General features: G+C 41.4%; 1 protein-coding gene across 2 annotated transcripts in view; it reads right to left on the bottom strand.

Annotated features, from left to right (window-relative positions):
- Positions 1-22,427, bottom strand: part of LOC144731194 (contactin-2-like) — a 361,376-nt gene extending 338,949 nt beyond the window's left edge. For both annotated transcript variants that reach the window (XM_078612167.1, XM_078612166.1), the window contains exon 1: positions 22,366-22,427. The gene's annotated coding sequence lies outside the window, so the exon portion shown is untranslated. The remainder of the gene's footprint in view (positions 1-22,365) is intronic.
- Positions 22,428-23,587: the final 1,160 nt, after the last annotated feature.

Below are 23,587 nucleotides of genomic sequence, written 5' to 3'. Positions count from 1 at the left end.
TACAATACAGTGCAATCCAACACAGAGAGTCGGCTAACACAACAGTCAGCACCTTACATGGTTGATTACGTTCTTCCAAAGATTGGAACATTTGAGAGAGAGGCAATGCACAGACACGGGGACACACAGACAGACACACAAGCAGAGAGAGACAACACGGAGACACACAGAGAGAGACACACAACATAAACACACAGAGACCCAACGTGTACACTTATATAAGTGTATGAATAGCGACATATGTATAGGACCGAGACCCAAATGATGAGAGGAGGACAACTGCCGGCATGTTGGCGTGAAACACTTGTCTGGTCTATCTCCATCGTGCGTTATGGTTCCATGTTGCTCTCTAGGGGTGAGCATTGGTGATTTGTCAATCATCAGGGTAATTTTTCTGCTTTCATGCTCCAATTGGCGATTGTAATATATGCACTCTCCAGTGTTCTTCTGACGTGTAATATCATTCTTTGCCTCGTATTTTTACAAAGTTCCGTGTGTTTCAACGTTTATTTGTATTTTGCATCATCACCTCTGACATAGCTGTACTTTTCACATCATGTTGGTCGTAGCTTCAGGTAGCTTGCTTCATCTTTGCTTTTCCACTTTAACCCCAACTTTCAGCAGACTTTTCATTGCCATGCGAGTTGCACGATTATTTACAGTGGTGACATCCTGTTCTTCATCTTGTCTCTTATTGCGATTTTGATCTCTCGCTTCATATCAGTCTAAATTCTCCCACATCCTGAACTGGTTTCATGTTCACGGTCTATTTTTTGCCTGCAATTAGCTCCGTCCTCTATTTGGCGACATTGAAGTATAACTGGGATTGCAGTAGCCTGTTGTCATTTCCTCTGTTACCTTTGGTGGGGGCACAGAGATGGTTCAGACAATCTGGGGTTTATCTGTGACAATCAAATTAAATGGAACTTTTTACACCAGGTGGGAAAAGTAAAATCGCACCTTCGATTAGCTACGTACGGTGTGAAAGAAGTTCAACATACATAGGTATCCTTCACATTAATTATCTCGACTTATGTTTGAAAGGGTGTTAATCTCCATGTCCCTGCTGCTGTAAACTCTCATACACATTCCGTATTGTCATTCTCTCCAATTACAAATCTATCAATCATCTCTGCTTCTATTACCTACAATAGCTTTGAAATCTCTTGTGTTTTCATGGTGTCTTACTGTCATTTACAAGTCGGCTAAATTTAAAATTTAAAACACTTCGGTTCCCCAGAGGCTCGATCCTTCCCTCTGTGATAAAGTTGCCAATTTGTGCCCCAAATGATGTCTCTAGTCCAACAAGGTTTTGCATTTCCAGTCAAATGATGCATGTTGTATAAAGTAGTGTCAAATCCTCAATGTGCTCTCTTTGTGTCCAGTAACCTGTGTTTTGGCATAAATATTCATGGTAAATATATTCACCCCTTTGAGTGTGCCACAGTAAAGCTGTACAAAAACATAGGTGGCAGCACTTTCTCTAACTGAAGTGGTCATTCAACAGCCAGAAAATGCGTGCAGACCAGAAACAAAATGGAACAGGAATCTGATCATGTTTTGTTTGTCAAGATTACTTTGTTCTTGTGCGGTCTGCACGCGGAATTATTATGGCGACCAACTCAAAAGGGCTGAGATTGCCTAATTTGTAATTGAGGCAGCAATTGAGGCATGCAGCACTATGTATGTACAGCATGTCAGGGACGTGCGGTCAGGGGAGGCAGGGGAGGCACAGCCTCACCTGCCATACTCCAATGAAAATAGCTGTTACTAAAAGTAAAAAAAATAATCAAATCAAATAAATATTAAGATTGTTCCACTGTTCTGTTTCATAAATGTAATTTCTCTACGATTCCAATCACTTTGATAGTCAAAATCGCCAAATTTGCGGAGCTCCGCTGCAAATACAGGAAGAGACGAGAGCTGAGGCAGCGATTGCACAACCCCTCAGTAACTGGATGGAGCGCGGGCAATAAGCGCGTGCCTGTTACTATCTCAGTATGTCACCAATGTAATGTTTGTAAACCCCTTCATTTCCTGTCCTCGCCTTCCATACTCCAGGTAACTTAGTTAACGTATGTGTATAAAGATATTTAGGCTCGCTGGTCTTGTCATGAAACTGTAATGAAAAAGCACCAGGGGAGGCAGCTATCACATCTGCCTCACTGAGGAGGGCGTGTCTAACACGCCCCCCTCCGTGAGACCACGCCCCCCTCAGTGTGTGAATCTGGCTCTGACACTAGCCAGTGCCTCCCCAGCCATTGACCTCACCGCACGTCACTGCAGCATGTATGTACTGTATGTATGTTGAACTAATTTTGCACCGTACCTAGCCAACCGTGCTAATCGGAAGAGCAGGGCAACAAAGCAACTGCAGACGGGTTTCATCCTAATTAGGACTCATGAGTGGAGTGTAGCCAACATTTTCTTCTACTGCCATTTTTAACCTGTAGTTTTCACAAGACCAAGCAAAAATTGTGTGCAATAATGGTGAAATCATCTTGGCATGCAATGCATGTTGGGATTTTTGTCATGTGTTGTTGTTGATTACATATTTTTGGACATACATCATTCGTTTCTTATATACTCGTAATTTTAAGAAGGTTTACTTGCTTCTCGAATTGGTGAAAGTGTTTGATTATAGAAAAATGATCATCATCAGCATGGTCAATCCGCTGCTGGACGAAGGGCTCCCGAAGCCACCGCCAACTCTCACGATCCCACCAGGTAATCTTGACAGCCCCATCCACTGTATGAACATACCCTACATCCTAAGTAAGAGTGCTCAGTTCACTCTAACCGATTGGTGCAGCTTATTGATGGCAAAGCAGATCGAAATTCTGGCTTGAGGATATGACTCACAAAGTGGCCTCGCAACAACTGATACGTCACAGGGGTCAAATGGGATACCGTTTAATTCCAAGAGGGAGGGTGACAGGGAGAGATGGAGAAATATAAAGTGAGAGCAAGTGAGAGCATTTGAGAGTGTGGAAAGCGAAGGTGTGAAGGAGACGACATTGCGGGCAGAGGAGAAATGACAGATGGGCCACGTAAGGAAGAGCTCCAGAAACGTGGAGATATCTGGACGTGGAGTTGATAGTGTGCAAATAAGAACAGCAAGGACGGAGAATCACAAGGACGAGTATAAAGATAGAAATTGAGTGCAAGATAACGAAATCGTAGCCAAACATAAGTGTGTGTGTGTGTGTTTAAGCCCAATCCTTTCCAACCTCATTCCCACATCCCCATTCCCCCTGTGGGCTGGTCATTAATCAGCCTAAATGAATGCATCTGCAGTACAAACCGTGTGTAGCTCTTTGCAATCATATTAGATAGCATTAGGCTGATAGGTTTGTAATAGAATGAAAGTTATTTTGGAAATGTAATGGAAATGTTTGCATTGAAAAGCGTATCGCTTCTTCAAATGTAAGGGATGCCAGATTGCAGGCGGTGTGCCTTACAAACCAGGGTATGCATCTATATATAGTATTAATTCTCACTCTGCAATGTAATCAGACAACACTTGTGTTGTTTAAAGACTGTCACAACACACGTCCCACTGGGCTTGGGGCCAACACAGGCATACAGCAGCAATAAATGTGTTTCAGATTACACTAATTACTCTACATTTCACTTGATTGTGGTCTCTGAAAACAGTGAAATAGATGTTTTGACTTCTTCGGCAATGTTTTATTCACCTGTTGTCTCTGTATAATTTATGTATTTACCTTCCCGAATCTCCCGACATTGCACTCGCGTTCTTAGCGTGCGGTGGAGCGAGTGGCGTGCGCGCTACACGACGTCCCCAGCGGACGTCGACGACTCGCACACAGCAGAGAGAGAGAATCCGTCGAGTCACACAGACTGCTGGGGCAAGTACTATTGATGAGCAGCTATTCAAGATAACGCAGCATACAAGGAGGCGGTTTAGGCAAAATCATGCCTGGCCATCTGTCTCCCCAGTGCTGATGCTGGCTCACTCGTCTAGGCCAAGTCGACCTCGAGAAGTTGGGGCCAAATATCGGCAAGCAGAGATTTGTCAACTGCAGGTGAGCGAGTATAACATGCATATGAATCAATTAACTTATACAGTACAGCATTTATAGAAGGGTAACAGTCCCACGATTCGCGTATTGCGCTTGCTTTGCCGTGTTCCTATAAACATTTGTAACAAGGCCGGCACCATTCACGAACCGGGAGTGTGGATTTGTTCCAGGTTCCCATGGCAGCCTCAGCCAGCTAGACGAGCTGCAGCGTGACCACACCGCCCAGTTAGTGACCCACTTTGCCAAGGAGGCACCCACGGTCAGCCAGGCCACCCTCGGGAATAGCCGTGACATCCACAGGGTCAATATAGCAGAGACTTGCAAAGGTCACCGTCAGGGACGACATTTTTTAAAGGTTTAAAAAATCACAAACATAATCTTGGGATGACATAAGCTAACACAAACAGGCATTAAACGTAGGGTTGCTATGTCGGAGTTACATTACAATGTATAAAATGGTATAATAGCCACGATCATCGAATCATCGATTTGGCAAAATATTTTGACATGATTATCATACTCTTTGGTTCTTTCGGTAAAGTCACATAGAAAGAAAATAATTTTAATAATAGAATACGACGTTTCGATTGCAGCACAAGCAATCGTCATCAGGTAGAACTTAATTTGAGAGAGAGACAAAACACAGACACGGAGACACACACAGACAGACACACAAGCAGAGAGAGACAACACAGAGACACAGAGAGAGACACATAACATAGACACACAGAGACCCAATGCCTCTGTGTCGAGGCCTTAAATAGAGAGAGAAGGGGGTGGGGCAGAGAAAAGGTGGTTCTGCTGGACCTATGAGAGCCTGGTAAATTTTAGAGAGAGAAATAGGCAGATGACGATTGCTTGTGTTGCAATCGAAAAGTCGTATTCTATGATTTAATTGATTTTATTTCTACTTAACTTTACCGAAAGAACCAAAGAGTAATTCCTGCAGTCACGAAAGCTTCAAATAATACTTGAACCACCTCTATGGCGAGGACGCTCGTTTGTTTTCTCTCTCTCTCTCTATGTCTCTGTTTGTCAAATTTCAGACTTAACTTCTAATTTAGCAATCTTTGGAGAACGTAATCAACCAGGCTATGCGTTAACTGTGTGTTAGCCGACTATCTGTGTTGCATTACATTTCCAAAAATGTGCTAAGTTTATTTTCTCAAACTGCCAATTTCTCTCTCTAAAATTTACAAGGCTTGTTGGGTCTTTCTCTCCCCCGGCCGCCGCGGGGTGGATTTCCACACAGCTCTCTCATTGACATGCTAATTTCTCTGCTCCAGCAGCTGCTCCAACAGCTGCCCCAGCAGACCCACCTTTCTCTCTGCCCCCTCTCTCTCTATTTAAGACCTCGACACAGAGGCATTGGGTCTCTGTGTGTCTATGTTGTGTGTCTCTCTCTCTGTGTGTCTCTGTGCTGTCTCGCTCTGCTTGTGTGTCTGTCTGTGTGTCTATGTTGTGTGTCTCTCTTTGTGTTTCTGTGTTCTCTCTCTGCTTGAGTGTCTGGCTGTGTGTCTATGTTGTGTGTCTCTCTCTGTGTGTCTCTGTGTTGTCTCTCTCTGCTTGTGTGTCTGTATGTGTGTCTACGTGTCTGTCTTGTCTCTCTCTCAAATTTAGTTCTACCTGATGACGATTGCTTGTGTTGCAATCGAAACGTTATATTCTATTATTTAATTTATTTTCTTTCTACGTGACTTTACTGAAAGAACCAAAGAGTAATTCCTGCAATCACGAAAGCTTCAAATAAAGTATGATTATCATAATTTTATTTTCCAACATTTGGCAACACCCAATCGGTTAACCAATTATTTGATTAAATTATTTGGTGAAACTGCGTGGGCACTGATGCACAAGCATCCATAACGTAACGCTCACATGCCAATAACACTGTGGCCTTCGAAATAAACATAACAATCTGAAAATATATATACGAAGCGCATGCCTGATGGGTGCATCAGGCATACAATGTGCATTGCATTTCTCATACAAAAGCATGGGCTTCATTGCTGATGCACGATCAACATAAGCTTTCCTGTAATTGTGAGAAAGGCTGCGATGTGATAAAAAGTTACACGTACATACAGAAGAAAAATCCAGCAAAAAAAATAATCGCGGCATTGCATCTCGCGCAAATTTGTCAATTTGTCACGACTGCCCGATGCTGCAATTTGCACTAAATACATTTTTTAAACAACTCTGTTTATGAATAATAATATTAAAATAGACTGCCCTTTTTGCCAGTCCATGCTTTGTCAACCGTACGAGTTCTTTGACCATACTTTAACCATGCTGGTCAGTGTCGGTTCGTGTGAAAGGGGATGGGGAGTTACACGGCCTGTTCAGAGATCACTCGCCACCAATTGGTGGTCATTGTCAGAAATGAAACTCGGGTTGTACAGGGCAGCGTGATAACCACTATGTCATCACACCACCTTGTGAATGTGTCTATGAAAATGTAAACACTCATTATTTGAATTTCGATTTAAAGCTTTCGTGACTGCAGGGATTCATCTTCTTGGTTCTTTCGGCAAAGTCACGTAGAAGGGAAATAATAAAATAATAAATAAAACATTATAATATATTACTTTATTATGTTTTATTTTTATTATTATTTTTAATTTAAATAAACTACTTTCAAGTTGTGAATAAAATATTATTTTATTATGTTTTATTTTTATTATTTTATTATTTCCCTTCTAAGTGACTTTACCGAAAGAACCAAGAAGACTCATTATTTGGCCGACTACACCTTAATCAAAGAGGACTGCAGATCTTGGGGGGAATTTGGCACCGGCTCACCGTGTGGCTGCCTTTCGCATGCCTCCAATTCATTCTCTCTCTTCGAGGGAGAGCAAATACTGTGCACATTACGAGTTGAAATCATTATTATTGTGAAAAGGATTACAACTCTTGTACGAAAAAATGTGTTTTGTTTTTAATGAAAATTAAATTTTATAATTGTCATCAAAACAAAGCTAAAGGTAATGAAGTTTATGTTTTCTTGGTTCTTTCGGTAACGCTGTTCCTTGCGCCCCCCCGTGGTGCTGTTGATCCTGCATAATGCATGGGCATAATGGGACTTTGAAACCCCTCCGCCCACCTCCTATGCATTGCCCATTGGTAAGCTAAATTCCTCTTCATATGCACATTCTTTTGTTAAGGCGCTCCTCCTCGCTACACCTATATAAGCTCCTAGCTTGATAATGTTCTCATTCTTCGCCTGAGGACGGCTGCTTGCGTTGTGGCCGAAACGTCGTGAGAATTGTTTTATTATGTTTTATTTTTATTATTTTATTACTTCCCTTCTACGTGACTTTACCGAAAGAACCAAGAAGATGAATCCCTGCAGTCACGAAAGCTTTAAATCGAAGTTTATGTTGTATAGGACCGATTAAAACTTGCCTTCAATGTCATGCATTTCAGTGCTCAATACAGAGTGATAAGGGCAAACAGGACCATGCGGAATGGTGACGGCATGAGGAGGCCTTCATCCAGCAGTGGGTAGACCATGGCTGATGTTCGTGATGATGGTGATTAATGTGGTATAGTTTTATTCAACTTAAATGGAGTTGGCTGCATAATGCAGTATCGGAATCACAATACAAAGATGCGAGATATCATGCCTGGAATACATAATGCAATGGTGTTTATGTGGGCAAGAGCCAAAATAATAAATAAATGGCCAACATAGTTTTGTGCTGGACAACTAAGGGCTATGGATGACTGGGCTCAGACTGTCAAGATTACCGCAGAAGAGATCTGTCAATGCCTTTCATGGTTTGCATTCTGGGCCACCCCTCCCTGGTCTAGGTAAGAGCTAGGGTCACATGAGGCTTGGCTGGCAATAAAGAGATAATTTGGCCCAATGAGTCACCCGGGCTCCTAATGCGGTGTATTCACACCGTAAATTGAAAGCACGCTTCAGACGAAACACACACTCACACAGAATTAAAGTAATCTTCTTGGAAAAGAGGGTTGCCAGTGAGTGTTTCCTGCAAACCGGTGCCACATGTAATGTTTCTCAAACCAATCTCACATTCACCAGGACAACTTCTATTTGAGCTTGGATTACTCTACGCATTTCTTGTTTTACTGTTGTGTTTATTCATTATAACTAATTTGTTTTATCTTGATTTGTTTAAATACATTTAGTTGGTATTTTGTTCTCAACCAATCAAGCTGGAAGAGAATAGTTAACTGCTGACACAAACAGTGAACCACTGAATTTAACTGCCGACACAAACAGTGAACCACTGAATTCACACTTCACCAGTGCTCACGTGCACTGAAGCCCTGTGCCCATGATATTTCATGTTCTCATGGTAGGGTTCACTTTCTTCATAGGGCAAGCAGCCCTAGCTTCACTCTAAGTGGTGCCTATTTAATTGACATGGAGAGCATTTAAATAAACTACTTTCAAGTTGTGAATAAATGGCTGCTGGGAGATAACAACAGTCACGTGATTCACCTTTAATGGTTTCATCTTGAAACGTGAACTACTTTCATGTTATCAAATCGGTCACATTGCAATGTGCAGCGGTGTCGCCAATGTTAGTGCACTGAGCAATGTTAGTGCACTGAACTATGTACCCAAGTACCCGAGTTGAATAATTACTATATCCCAGTTAACTAAATATACTGTTGGTCAATAGAGAGTAACATCACGTAAGGGAATGGCCCTGGAAGATGACACCATATATCTTAATGTGGAATCAAGTCAACAGTCCTCTATCCATAAATACTCGACAGTGCTTCTTCACATTCTATAAGGAATGGTTTGATGAATGTCAATAAAGTATTCTATTGTGTAGATTTGAACAACACATTTTAATACCGATTATTCCAGGTTATAAGATGCTCCAAAAAGAATGACCCAACCCAAACTTGTGCCCAGTGTGAATGAAGTTAGACAGATATGGATTAATTATAAAAAGCACTCCCATCTTGTTTTTTTTATCCAGGGAAAACTGTGCATCTTACAATCCAGAGTATGGTAATGGTGGATGTGCAATGAAATTGAGCACGTGAAATCCCAATATGTTTTTAATCTAGCATCTCGGCAGTACTGGCTCAGTGCTACAAATAACACAACTGAATTATTCTGAGCCATCCCGGAGCCTTATAGCCTTGCATTGTTACAATTATCATTCTGCTTGTATACCCAAGAAGCCTTACAAAGTCTCATGACAATTTTAGAATAGGGTTCTGCCAAGTAGGGTGATGATTCCTATGTATGATCCCAAACTTGGACCATTACACTAGCACACAATTGCCTACTCTTGCAAATAATGTCGTGGGATTTCTGACATGCGCTGTGAATCGGACGGCGAGTATTTTTTGGTAAATGCACCCACATTATTCACCAGGGCGGCTGTTGAATTTAAACCACTAGACCATATTCACCGCTCGAGTGAGGCACATTCATAATGATCACACCAGAGCAATAAGTTGCCATAGAACAATTATTAGGAGTGGTGCTGGCTATTGCACAAATCTATGAATGCTGGCCGGCTGTAATACAAACACCTAAATGAGTGGCAAACCCTCGCGCATTATGTTTCGGTGGAACAATTCCACTTCAAGCGCCAGCATGCAACCTTGTTCACCATGGTGTTATCTCACCATACAGCACGTGCAGGGCTTTGGTGTACTCCAACTGGGATATTCCATTTGCAGTGATGTGTACATTTGCAGCACATCGATAAAGCAAAACGCAAGTCCTTTGTTTAAACAGACACCCACACTAAAGCCTTTTGAATGTGGAAAACAGGTCACAAATCTGCACTTTATGCCATTTCATGCATGCGTACACACACACATAAACATGAATGTACACACTTGTGCACACATACACAGAAAGCCATTCCCCCATTTTGCCTTTTAGATTGCTGAGCAAGTGTTTTTAGTGACCACATGATAAGGTTGGAATGGAGTGTTACGACCTGTCTGAGTTTGACCACGACAGTCCAGGAACTGACATCTGTGTTCAGGTGGCAGGAACTGATTGTACTGAGATCTGTCAGTATTGTGTTGAATTTTATCCTCTAATATGCTGCACACTTTTTATAGACGTAAGCTGACTGATAAATACAGTATGTCTGGGTTTTGTTTATGTAATCTTATTGGAATAACACACGAGGGTGTTGTGTGGCCATCACCATCCCAGCGACCTTGGTTTAGACACCGCATCAGGCACTCATTTAAGACCGAGTTGTCCTAAAATAAAAATAATTACTCAAAGTGACTCTTGCTGATGACTATGATCAAACGGATTGTGAATGACGGTGATGGTTTAGTGTTCATTTTTCTCTCGGTTGGTGCATGTAGCATACAATGTTTAATTGGATCTCTAAATAGCAGCTAAAATAAATTATATTCATACATGCACGTGTGTTAGTAAATCAAATGTAGCACTTTGTCAATTCACTGCCGGTTGAAAGCCTCCCTATAGCATGTCGGTAGCATTGTTCGTTTGACCACACTTAGATATGCTGGTCAGTATGGGGCAATGAAGCAGTCACCTAAGACTGGTTCAGATATCACTTGTGACTGTCATTAACTGTGGCTGGGAATCGAGTTAGGCTTCACTCCCGATGTGCTCACTACGTCTGTGCGCGCCAGCCATCTCTACAAGTGCGTTATCATCTGCATTACTCACCCGAAGAGAAACAACAAACTAATGGGCAAGTATTAATTATTGACTCAACCTGCATCACACACAGATTGAAAACTGGCACCCTGCCTCTTTAATATAACGACTGAATTTTTCACCTAGAAGTGGATGGAATACATCATCACATCTTTTAGATCCTTTAATTTTTCAGAATGCAAGATGACCTTGATCCATCAGCACAATACGCGTGTTCTTGTCACACAGATTAACTTTATATCAGTGATGTATTATGGCTAAGTAGATTCACGATTGTACTGTATAGCGCTCTGATCGGTTCTCAGGTAGTACCGCATTTTATTTCAGCATCAGAATCAGAATATTTATTTAGACTGGAGGAATCTGATGAGCTATAAAGCTTTTTTACAGATAGCCATGCTGGGAGATTCTACAATACATTTTTCAGACACAGTTGCTGAAAAATCAGTTCCTGAACAAGCTCCCAACATGTGGAGCGAGACATTGGACATCGTGCCAAACAACACGCGGTACAACCCGAGAACACGTCACAGAGCCACACAGTGATGAACTACATTGCAGTTTTTGCACGTGTTTATTTAGTCATTCCAATACGAGGCAGACTTTCTTCTAGACACAAAACACGACACTGCCACACTACTCCCCTTCACCTCTCCACTGCTTTTCGTACAAAATCAGTGAATTGCACAAATTCCACCTTCAGATTTAACATTTTTTTAATGGATAATAGCAGTCGCGTGACACTCACTATTCTAATTTATCTAGACGTTAGTTTTGGATAAACTGAGCTATTTCCTTGGATAATAGAATAATAACTCCTCATTAACGATTTTTTATTTTGTCTAAGGTAAGTCCGCTACTTACATTGGGGATTTGTCCCTGGAGAATCTGACGTTATGCGCTACCTGTAAATGGCATTTAAGCACCGCCTCACTGCGCGTTTAACTTTGAGCTTCCCTTTAAAAAACACACCACTAATACACCACTCTAGGCTATGCAAAGAGACCTATTTAGCAATGTTCTACCATCAAGCATTGCATCGCTACCGAGCAAAATGCCACACTGCACAGAAATACCATGCCGCTGTATTGTTTATTATTTATTTTGTGATTATGCCATTGATGTGACTTAGTACTGCAGTTATATATACCTAAGATAATCAATGTGTAGGCAAATTCAATTATCATGGAAATCAAGCATTAAATATGAATGCGACTGTACTTTGGTAAATATTCTCGTTATCTCATAATTATTCAGTGCCATATCGCACTCCCAGACAGAAACAGATAAGATTTCCATTTTAATTGCTTGTGGCCCTGGGTTCGTTTAGTCTTCTCACTATGGCAATATAGGCCACAGTTAAATGTAAAGACACATTCTGGAAATGGCTCTTCGACGGCACTATCTTTACTGTGTATTTTAGGCGCAAAGTCGGAACAGCAGATGGCCAATATTTTTCTGAATTTCTTGCAGCCGGCTTAAATGGCAATTTTTCTTTTACCAAAGCTGCTAAATATGCAACATTTATAGCAGAGACCACAACTCAGTTTGAACGAATGGGCACTTCGCAAGCACAGCTGCAAAGATAAACACCACAATTAGCAAGACAATAATATTCGTTTTGAATGGTTTAAGAATATGACTGAGAATTGAGGCATAGGAGTCAATATGAACAATTTTAAGCATAAATTACTCTCCTCTCCCTTGCTAAAACCCAAACGATGGCACCTATCTCCGAGAAAAAGTACATTTTAAGTCTTGGTTCATCATCATGATCAGCCATCGTCGTCATCTCCCCACAGCCGGATGAAGGCCTCCCCACGCCATCAGCAGCCCTCGTGGTGCAGTGCTGCTGTCAACCATCCCATTCCTACACACGAGCGGATCGCATCGCTCCATCTCCATGGCATTCATTCTCGTGGATGTGTTTGTTGGTTACATTGGTCAATAAAACTCCTTTAAAACAAAATATATTAAATGGATGACGTTTCACACAATGGTGCCTGTTCGTAGCACGTGTAGTGCAGTGGCCCCCTCATTGGTTACTCACAATACTCTACACACGTAGAGAAAGGTCATGGCAACAGAGTTAATAAGGGTGGGAGACTGGATGTAACACCATGGGGCCTTACGGGAATTAAATATTGAAATGTTTAGTTTTTGACGACCAGTTTCTTTTTAATAGGCGTCTTATTAATAGCTACCTCAAAGTAGCCGTTGAGTACCAGACAGAGTCTTAAATAATTGTACAAAGGATCAATGGCAGTTCACGAAAACAATGTTAAAATAATGGAAAGACAAATCAAATTCGTTCAAGGGGTTGCAAAGTCATCCAGATTGAAATAATTTTAGAATGAGATTAATGATAAAAAAGTGAAATACGACACTGCAGCATGACATTGGCTCAGCTTTCGTCTCTGTGCTTTATATTGGAGAGGTGCGCAAGGGCTGATATCCACAGTTGCTTCTGGCCAGGATTAACATTCACAATGATCTGTATCCATACACATTACAAAGTGCTGAAACTCCTATTATTGACATTGCCAAAATGCATTGAGACAATGTAAAACGCTCATTCAAGAAACACAAATCTCCACTATATTACCTGATCGATCAAAAATGTGATCCGTCAAACTTGTTTTAACAACATTGGTTTCATTTTACAGCATTTCCAGGGGTTTAATGTAGAATTAATATATTTTTCCGTGGTACAATTGAGTTATCTGGGTGTTTCATGCATAATGAATGCATTTGTAGTAAACTATATTAAATCGTTTCTGTAGCACGTCTGATAACTTGTTGAGACATTGTGGGTAAAGTACTAAATTAAGTTGCAATACAAGTAAATGTTTTTTTTTAAACCTCGTTTAAGCGAGACAGCCAATGACAGAAATACATTATCGTCAGTAAACACCTGACAATGCAAGAAAAACATTTAAAATACGTAATTCATCGCCTACTCATTGTTACCCTCGGTGCTGCCACTGGAAAGCTAATCACATTGCCTTTGCAATCCAGCAGAATTGAAGGAGTAGATTACTCCTCTTGCATTGGCTGGGTATGCCCAAATGAATTATATTAACACGCTGCTAGATGAGGGCCTCCCCCTTACGCTGGGCAGGCAATGAAGGCCATTTGTACATACTTCACCACGCTGGTCAGGATGGGCTTTTTATTTGTACAGACATGGTGATCACCCAGCTAAGTATAATCTAGGGCCCGTTCTGCTTGGCTTATGAGAAGAGAATGGATCAGCTGCTTTCCCGGTGGTTTAGTCATAGGCTACATCAACATATCCATGAAAAGAGGAAATGAAAAAGCCTAAAGTATTTTGACCAAGCTAACACAATATATTTCATTTACACGAGTAAATACGGAATGGAATGCTATTAATTTTATTACACAGAACATGCCACCACACCTTTAAGGTTTCATACAATACTTTTCATTTGCTCCGACGGTTTAACAAACCTGGCTTTGCTGATGCACCCTAAAAGTTTGAAACCGATTAGACAAATTATGCCAATCAATATACGTGTTCCTTCCCCTGCGCCTCCGCGTTCCTTCCACCACACCTCCAATTAGCACGGTTCACTATGTAGGGTCTGAAAAAAGTTCAACATACATACATTTGGAAGGCTAATATGCTGATAGACAAACATATGAGGAGGTACAGAATGGGATCTGAATCATTTAACATCTTTTCAGAACCTAAAAATGTGACAATTCTTCACAGAAAGATATGAGGGTTGTTCGATACATTCTCGCTCTAGGAATAATCATGAGGCCACATTGCAGCATGGCTCTGCAGTGATGATGATGATTACTAACAGGGATGAGTGAAAATGTGAATGCAGGGCCATGGGTGATTTACTGTTGCAAAAATGCAAATGTCGACTCATTTAAAATTTTTAAGGTAGCTGTAGCTGGATGTGGTCGTTATTTGGTCATCGGTATCATCAACTACCACGGTCAACCCACTGCGAGATGAAGGCATCTCCCCTGGTCTCGTGATTCATTCATTCATTCTCCATGTAGTTAGTTGGCGAATTTCCCAAATAACGACACTGGCATACATTGTGTATGGATTGGGTGAAGCAGCAGTCGTAGAATGGGGTGAGTTGGGACATGGGCTGAGGGCATTTAAGAGAAGGGCGTGAGGGGAATGGGTGGGAGTGGAACGAGGGGCTGGTGATGGAGGAATGCTTAATTACAAGACTTGGCGAGAAGCTGTGGGGGATGAAGGAGAGAATAAAGAGAAGGGTGACCAAGTGGCGATGACGGAGTTTATTGACAGCAGAGTGAATATAATGGCAAGGATTTGCCATTACACGTTTAAACAATACATTAAGATCATTCATAAAAATGAAAGCGGTAATAGATACCGTCCCATTCTCAAACCAAGATGGGGAGGGATTTCATCCCAATTGGAAACAATACACACGAAAAGTGCAAGGGCCAGGGGCTTCAAATTGCATTCACGATCATCTTCCCACAAAGTGGTACTTATTTTATCAACCCATGGCGACAAAGCGATGAAAGACCGCCAACCATAATTGCAATGTACAACCTTACAATGATGAGCGGAGAAGTCTGCATAATGCGACACACGCCTGGAAACATTAACGCGAGGGATATTGTTTTTTTCCACAAAAATTGTATTACCGTCATGTAATCTTCTTAATAGGTTGCTCACCTTGCAATTGGGTAGATGCCTGGCCACGACACGTAAAGAGGTCAGAGTTCGCTCTGCGATCACTCGCTCACACCATTGAAGGTGCTCTTCGAGATGCCCTCGAAAGGATATTCTGGCTGACTCATCGATGTGTGGCCAGACATATTTAAAGAGGTGGGAGTCCCCACACTCTACCCCACCACACGCAACCTGCCAATTCACTAATTGCATTGTACCCATTTATGCTTCTGGGTGGGGTGGACAGAGGCGATGGAACTCAATAAACGTTACCATTATTTAAACTGACATGCCAGGAGATCGTATTTTCAACCTCTGGGTTGCAATTCCAGTGTTCTACCATCACACATGGCAGCATCCCAGCCATGATGGGTACACTAACTTTAATACCTTTTGATACCACTGACATTAAGGTGTCTGTTAATCCCCCGACTTGCTCAATAAGTGCACGTGACACTTGGTCGTTGAGCGCGCGAGCCGTCGTGTCTGCCAGACTCTCTCTGGGAAGCAGCCCCCCTCCCTGGCGATCCTGTGCCAGGCTGCCAGACCTAGATTTACACTACTTCGAGGTGCAGTGCAATTACATTGATTTTCTGTTATATTTATTCTGCTACTTCATCAATACAAGCAACTGGCAGCAGTGAAGATGACTGACATAGCAAAAACAAAAGCAGCTTTGAAGGCATCTCATTTTAGCCACCCGTGAGTTGTGGTTGTGTTGCGCTCCATGTCAGTGATAAGAGTCGAGTAGCTCTCCGATGTGTCGACGGATTTTTCCCGATTGTAATTCAGCACAATGTCTGAGGTTTTGCTCCACGTACTGAGGAATCTCCCACAGAGCACAACCGTACAATACATGAGCTATACAATGCAATGGCAACACCTACGAAAGTAGTTGTGGTTGGTAAGTACCAAAAATACTCATCCTTAAGTGAAAAAAGACATTTTCATTTTTAAAATTTTACAAGGTTACCAAAACTGGGGGTTATTCATGCACTGTATTGCAATTTTGTTAAATTATTCATCAGTTGCTAATTGGCAATTACCCAAAATCCCTTGCCTCTAGCATTAATTGTTTCTATGACAATACCCACTTCAGCGAATATAAAGCTTTAGTAATTGTGTTTTTTTACTTTACGATTTAACGCAGTGCCCTCTGAATGTGTAATACTCTACTTTGTTAAGTTAATTGGCAGTAATATGGAAACACTAAAAACCTTTAAAATGTTACTGAATGCCACATTATGTGATAGCTATGGCAGTCTCTGACTTGTCCTACTTTCAATTAGTGCTGTAACACAAATGAAGTGTGAATGACTAACATCGTTGCACTTCAAATACGCATGATTAGAGGTCTTGACCCTTAAAACACACTTTTAGCTGCAATGCAGAGTAGCCTTGTACTTAACTTTACTATTATATTGGCATAGATGAATACCAAACAATAAAAAAATGCTATCTTGATTTACTTATGGCTTTATTTTGGTGATTTCGAAAAGTTTTTTGGTTTGGCCATGTTTGTTTGTTGTAGTACGGAGTTAGAATGATGGCTTTAATCTAAGTTGTCTTGTGGTTGTTGTTGTTGTTTGACTTACATCCCACTGGCATTTTTGCACACAGCGTTGGTGAACAGTGCTTTTTTTCTGGAAGACTTTGCAGTTTTTTCCTGAATTTTCTGTTTGCGCATAGTCACTTTAAGATGTTTTCTTGTTCATGTTTTTGTTTTTTGTTTGTTGCGGTTGCACCCGATTCAAGAGCCGAATGGCTCACAGGGCTATACCAAATAAATGAAACAAATAAATGAAATGGAAAAAAATTAAGCTTTCGTGACTGCAGGAATCCATACTCTTTGGTTCTTTCGGTAAAGTCACGTGGGTAGAAAAATAATAGATCACGTGATCAATTATCTTTACCGAAAGAAGCAAAGAGTATAATACTAAAAATGATCAACAATCTTAAAATATCCATGATTCTATGACATTTAGATTTAAGAGCATGTTAATTTTAATTTATTATCGTTATTATAAATTTTGAGGCATCATCATGTTAAATAATACACAGCTGTACCACTTTGCAAATTGGATTGCATGCTTTGTAAAACGTAATTACCTCACAAATAGGCCGTGTATTAATATTGCAAATCACGGAGAAGCAGTTAGATATATTATTCTTTATTATTATTTTCAACATGTATATATATCAGAATTGTGAGCTCAATGTGAAGGCAGAGGATTAAGTGGTCATCACAAATATACACCACACAAACACAGAGAGCACATACCTACCCCACACTGAGAAATGGCATGTATTTAGAAGCCTCGGCACTAAACTCAATTGGCATTTGTTGTTACGAGCACAGCTTTACCTTTGTCTCAATGCCAAACATACCAACGTGCCGATTATATTCAAAGGTGATGCTCATCTCCACCGAAGTTCTGTAAACTCCACAATGCTGTGGTTGGAGCCAGGCTCTCCATATCAGAGCCACCGTTCCCGACATGCATATAACACTTAAACCTCACTGATGCTTATTCGTGGTTCTTTCGGTAAAGTCACGTAGAAGGGAAATCATAAAATAATTAAAATAAAACATTATAAAATACCAAAGAAATGTTTTATTGTATTATTTCCCTTCTACGTGACTTTACCGAAAGAACCAAGAATATGGATCCCTGCACTCACGAAAGCTTTAAATCGAAACTCGCTTATGCTGGCAGTGTGGTTCGTTGAAGGAGGAGCCCTGAAACAATTCAGATACTCACCACTGAAACTAGCCATGGGTGAGAATGAAATCCACCATTCCTCCACCGCCATACATACTCCTACATAAAAGAAAATTTTACACGTAATCAAATCTACAGGATGTCGTTGTGTTTGTGCAGTCAACAGAATCACATCTGGCCTGGTGATGCTGTGCTACGACCGCGAGTCTTGCAATTGGAAGGTCATGAATTTACATCTCAGTCGCTCTTGACTCCGGCTTTCATCTCTCCGGGGTCGATCAAATTAGGCAACATCTCGACCACAGGTAACATCTCGCCCGTAGGCAACGGCACACTCGCACAACAGCAGGTAGGTTCGCCTCCACTAGACGGTGCTCTGGAGATCCCCTCTAGAGAGTATTTGGATTTTAATCTATAATGCCTACCAGAATTGCTGGAAGAGGCGGGGTACCCTGCCTGCATCCCATCACATGCGACCTGTCGATTGTGCTGTACCCATCCATACTGCTGGGTGGACGGAGGAGACGGGGTTTAATAAACTTGCCGCATCATTTCGAATGCCGCGTCGGAAGATGGAATGATCGAACTGGCGACCTCTGGATTGCAAGTCTAGTGTGCTAACCACTACACCATGGCAGCATCCATCAGCCACATAACCACCTCTAAACAGGACATTAACGTGTGGTGTCATGCATGATTGTCCCATGAGCATGTTTCACAAAAAAATAGACGATTGTATTCAAATACTGTACATTTTTAAAGAAAATCATGGCTTTCATCTTCCAGAAGTTTCAGCAAATAAACGTACAACAAGCCACAGTGCCCACATCTTATGAGTGTCATAAATGTATAAAGGATACAGGTGTAGACTGAATGTGATGGAGCTGTCATTCTCTCAGACAACATCAGCATAAAACCGGCCCTCCCTTGCCTTGGATCACTGCCTTTATGTTTAAGGGTCCGATTTAAATCAACCCAACGGCAAATGCGTCTTAAAGTCCTAGCCCTGCACACCGATCCACCCTCGCAGATATCCTCCATCGCTAAAGCTGCGATGTGGAAGCTTAGAAATGGATATTTAAATTGTTTTCTCTTGCTGGACCACGTTTGAATGGGCTTCGCTAATTTGCATATTGCAGCTGCCTCAAAGGCTCTTTGAGACCTGTGACAGTAGAGACACATTGCATGCGTGAACAGGAGGCGCTTCAACAATGCCCAGGGCGATATAAATGGACAGTATCAGTGTCACTGTGGCAGAGTGAATGATTTTTAATCGTGAGGGATTATTTCGTATGGTATAGATGGGCACGCAGTGATTGCAGCTAAAATCACTCTACGCTCATAGGGGTGGATCTTGGAGAGTGGTTCATGCTCTGCGCTCTGAACCCACCAACCTGAGCACGATGCACAACCCTGATTAGAATTAACATCAGTGGCCATCCCCCCCTACCGACCACCTACAAACACTGACCAGTGTGGTGAAGTATGACCAATCAACCGTCTTGGCCAACATCGCATGGAGATGCCTTATCTGGCAGTGACCAAGTTCTATAAATTATTATTATGATTTATATTATTAATTATTACATGCTCATTGCTAACCTTTAAGCTTAGCCTGGACTGGCAATGTTAAGCATTGCATGATTAGGACATTTGAGCACGTTAAACATTTTTCAGACAGCCAGGTGAACACCATGCGCATGTATCGGCAGTTCCACAGCACAAGACAACTTGAGCACAACAGTCATAAGCTAGGCTGCAATGTTAGCTTTCAGCGGTGATCAATTATTTCAAAATTCTGTATGAATATAGCGCATATAGCAATATTTATGTCCCAGTACAACTACCTCTAACAAACGTCTACTACGTGTAGTGACATATGCTGAAGTGCGTTGAGTATTAATCTGGGAGGGTAATAGTGGTTCGTGTACGTGACTCACAATCAGAGGGCTGTGAGTTCATGCCCTGGTCAAGGCTCATCTCAGACCTTCATCCCTACAGCGTGAATAAAATAAGCAACACTAGATGCACAGTCAACAGTGATTGGCCTATCAACTCACCCCTGCCGTAAGAATGTGCAATTTCCACCACTTAAGATGCTAAAGGTAACATTTTAGTATAATCATTTATATTTGATGGTTTATCACTTTGCCTTAAAGACATCCCAAAATGTAGCAATTTCATGGTTTCCAATTTACACCGACACTTTAGAGTTTTCTGTATTTATATAACTATTGTATGAAATTATTACACTATTTTAAATTTCATGTTTTAAGCACAGTGTGAGCAATGTAACCTACGAAGCACATTACATGTAAATGCTTTCATGCATCTGCACGAGTGTCTGTCATATCGGGCCAGCTCTCTCTACATGGCCTTGATGGTGACAGGGAGGCAACCCCGTGCAGTATTCGACTGAGTACGAGTATTGTTTGGTCGACAATGCTACTAACTAGTACAGAAAGCCAATCATTGGATTAAGTGCGAAGATTACTCATTTAATTATTATACTTTCGATACGATCGAAAACGTAAAGTTGTTTAAAGTGTTGAGACTCCCATTTGTAGGTGTGAGTGTGCATATATTAGTGTGCTAATTTTCATGAGTGAATGTGCGTTTGTGCATGGAGTGAGTGTGATCATGCATGTGGGTTCCTTTCAGCATCTGGTTAAAATATTAGAACCAATATTTTTATGCTGTGATTTACTTTGACGATTTAAAACATTGACATTTGTTTTGCAATTAAAATGTATCACTTTTCTTAGTGATACAGATGATGCAAACATGAAATGACTGAAAACAAATATATATACAAGACTTAGTATATATCATCACCAGCAACCATGGTCAATCCACTGCTGGATGAAGGCTTCTATAAGCCAATACCACCTCTCATGAAATATATAAACACGACACACTTGCATATGCTGAAGGGCATACGGTACTCCCTGCAAAAGTGCATTCAGGAAATTTATGGAAAATAATAACTGTCAATATATATTCTTTTTCAAGTTACATGTGGCTGGTTTCGAGCTGTGTTCATTCTCAATGCTTCACATTACTGTGTTGTCTTACATTCATTCCTTTAATCCGTTTACAGAACGGGCGGTGCCGAACAACTGTCCTCATTCTCTTATCTGCAGAGCGCTGAGAGCAATCGCTGTCTCTGAGATGCGAGTTACACGGTCTGGCACGCGGGTTACAGAACTGCTCTCAGGAGCACTGCTCCATGCTGTGAGCAATTGTGGAAAATGTTGAGCAAAATCATCACTGGTGCATATGAAATGCAGCATAATAGGTGTGACGCTGCCAATAAAACAAATGAATTCTCTTTGCATTACGATGGCCATTTATTTGCAAGCTTACGCTTAATCACCATTAATGTAATGCAGTGCAGCAGTCATTGCATGTCCAAGGATAATGACACCATTGTTATTATTCCCACTTTTCTCGCTTTATTGTCTCAACAGAGGCGATGAATGCTTATTACCTAGCACTTGAATCACGTGCAGTACAGTCGTCATTATGTCCACAGTTACATTTAAACGGAGATAACAGTAAAACAAAATTCTCACCAAAGTGAATTATCTGCGGTTAATTACAGGAGGATGCCAGTGTTCTGGAAAAAAACTATTTAATCAGTTTTCATATTAGCAGCCCTTTGTGCATACAGATATCACACTTACTCTGCATTTTTGTGAAATCACTAAGTGCAACTGTTTTAAAAACACAGCAATGCAATTACATAAAGTGCTTATGCTTGTTAATCATAATTTAAATATATTAAATACAGTGTATACTGCATAGACTAACACTAAAATAATGTAATACCCTGCCATCTATGATGCATGTCATATGCTTCATAAGGCCAGCTTGCTGAGACATCATTACTTCCTTTATACAAAAAAAATCATTAAAAAAACTATCATTGCTTAAACTATACACAAGCTTTACGTATCATAACGCAATAATCACATGCACACAGATACATACATTAGAGCTCACCCACAAACCTGCAAACACACTTACACACACATACACACCAACGCGTAATGATGATCACACACACCCACACAGAGTTGACGTGTATAACTTGCAATGAAATATTCCTCCGTGCCCATATTACTTACTAATTCCACATCACGTTATATTCAAGACAATGCTCATGTGCGCACGACAGCCGTCGCTTGCCTCCTGTCACGTCGCCGCATCACACCGCGTTCTATCGAATCATCCGGCACAGTCCCCTACCTGGCACAAGAGAAGCGGCTGCGCGAGGCGGTTATATTCCAGCGCGCTGCCTCCACGGAACGGCTGCACTGGGAGCGCTGCCGCACGCAAGCTCCGTTTATGTTTCATGCGGAACAGTCCATCTGCGAGGCTACGGGGGAGAAGGGTCAGCGGTTCAAATATTGATTGCTTCCACGCTTAAGCCAGCCCTTTCCATTTAGCCGAGCCGCCTGCATACTAACAAAGAGACGCGCAGTCCCAGGGAAATCGGATGTGGGGGGGGGTCGGATGTGTGCGCCGTGGCCTCAAATGCACATTGATGCGCCGCTCTGTAGTATGGTGTAGTCATGTGACCTTGTGGGAATCGGGGAAGCAGCCAATCGGTCTGGATTTTTGCCAACCGCACGAACGGTTAAATCCGAAGCTTGTTGTGTCAATCGCTTGATTTGTGCTATTGTTTCTTATGCCATTGATTATATCTTCGTGTTGGATGATCATGGTTTCAGTATCGATATACAACGATTGATCAATTGGACAATGAAGACCGGGACTCTTACTGACGGAAAGGCGGAACCACTTTGGCAAACCATTTCCGTCTAATCCATCATCAATTGTAATCAAGTGACAGACATTAGCAAAAAATCCTGCCTTTTATGTTTAAAGTACTTTGCACAGCTTAACCATTTCATCAACCAAACACATTTCCTTTTTCTTAAGACTTTGAAATTGATGCCAACATATTAATTGAAACATGAACGAACAAGTGTTACAGGGCAACACAAATGCTTATCTTCAAGCATTATCGTCAGCGATCAACAGGAAGCCTATCATTGATGGAAGAAACACAAAGTGATAAAATTTTGACGTTTTCAAGAGAGGGTGTTGGATATTTAAACTGTGCAAAGTATATCAATCGTAACATTTAGGCAGCCAAATGTTTAAAGCAATCTCTAACATGACATGATTTGGATTTATAGTTAGGAAACCTCAGAAATAGAAAGGGTGCAAGAGTGACACATTTTAGGGAGGTTAGCCCTCCAGCTTTGTGGCAATGGCAGAGTACTCGACTCACAGTCGGAAGGTTGCAAGTTCAAATCCCGGTAAGGGGTCAACTCTAATTATGATTCCTCCTGGTGTGTTTATATACATGCCACTTCTCGAAGTCAACAGTGGTTGTCTTTCCCCAATACAGGAATTTGGAATTTCCCACCCCTGGCTCACAGCCACCAATGGATGGAAGCAC

Source organism: Lampetra planeri, chromosome 38, assembly GCF_965212315.1.
Source record: "Lampetra planeri chromosome 38, kcLamPlan1.2.h2, whole genome shotgun sequence".
NCBI lineage: Eukaryota > Metazoa > Chordata > Hyperoartia > Petromyzontiformes > Petromyzontidae > Lampetra > Lampetra planeri.
This window is presented reverse-complemented; position numbering and strand designations above follow the sequence as displayed.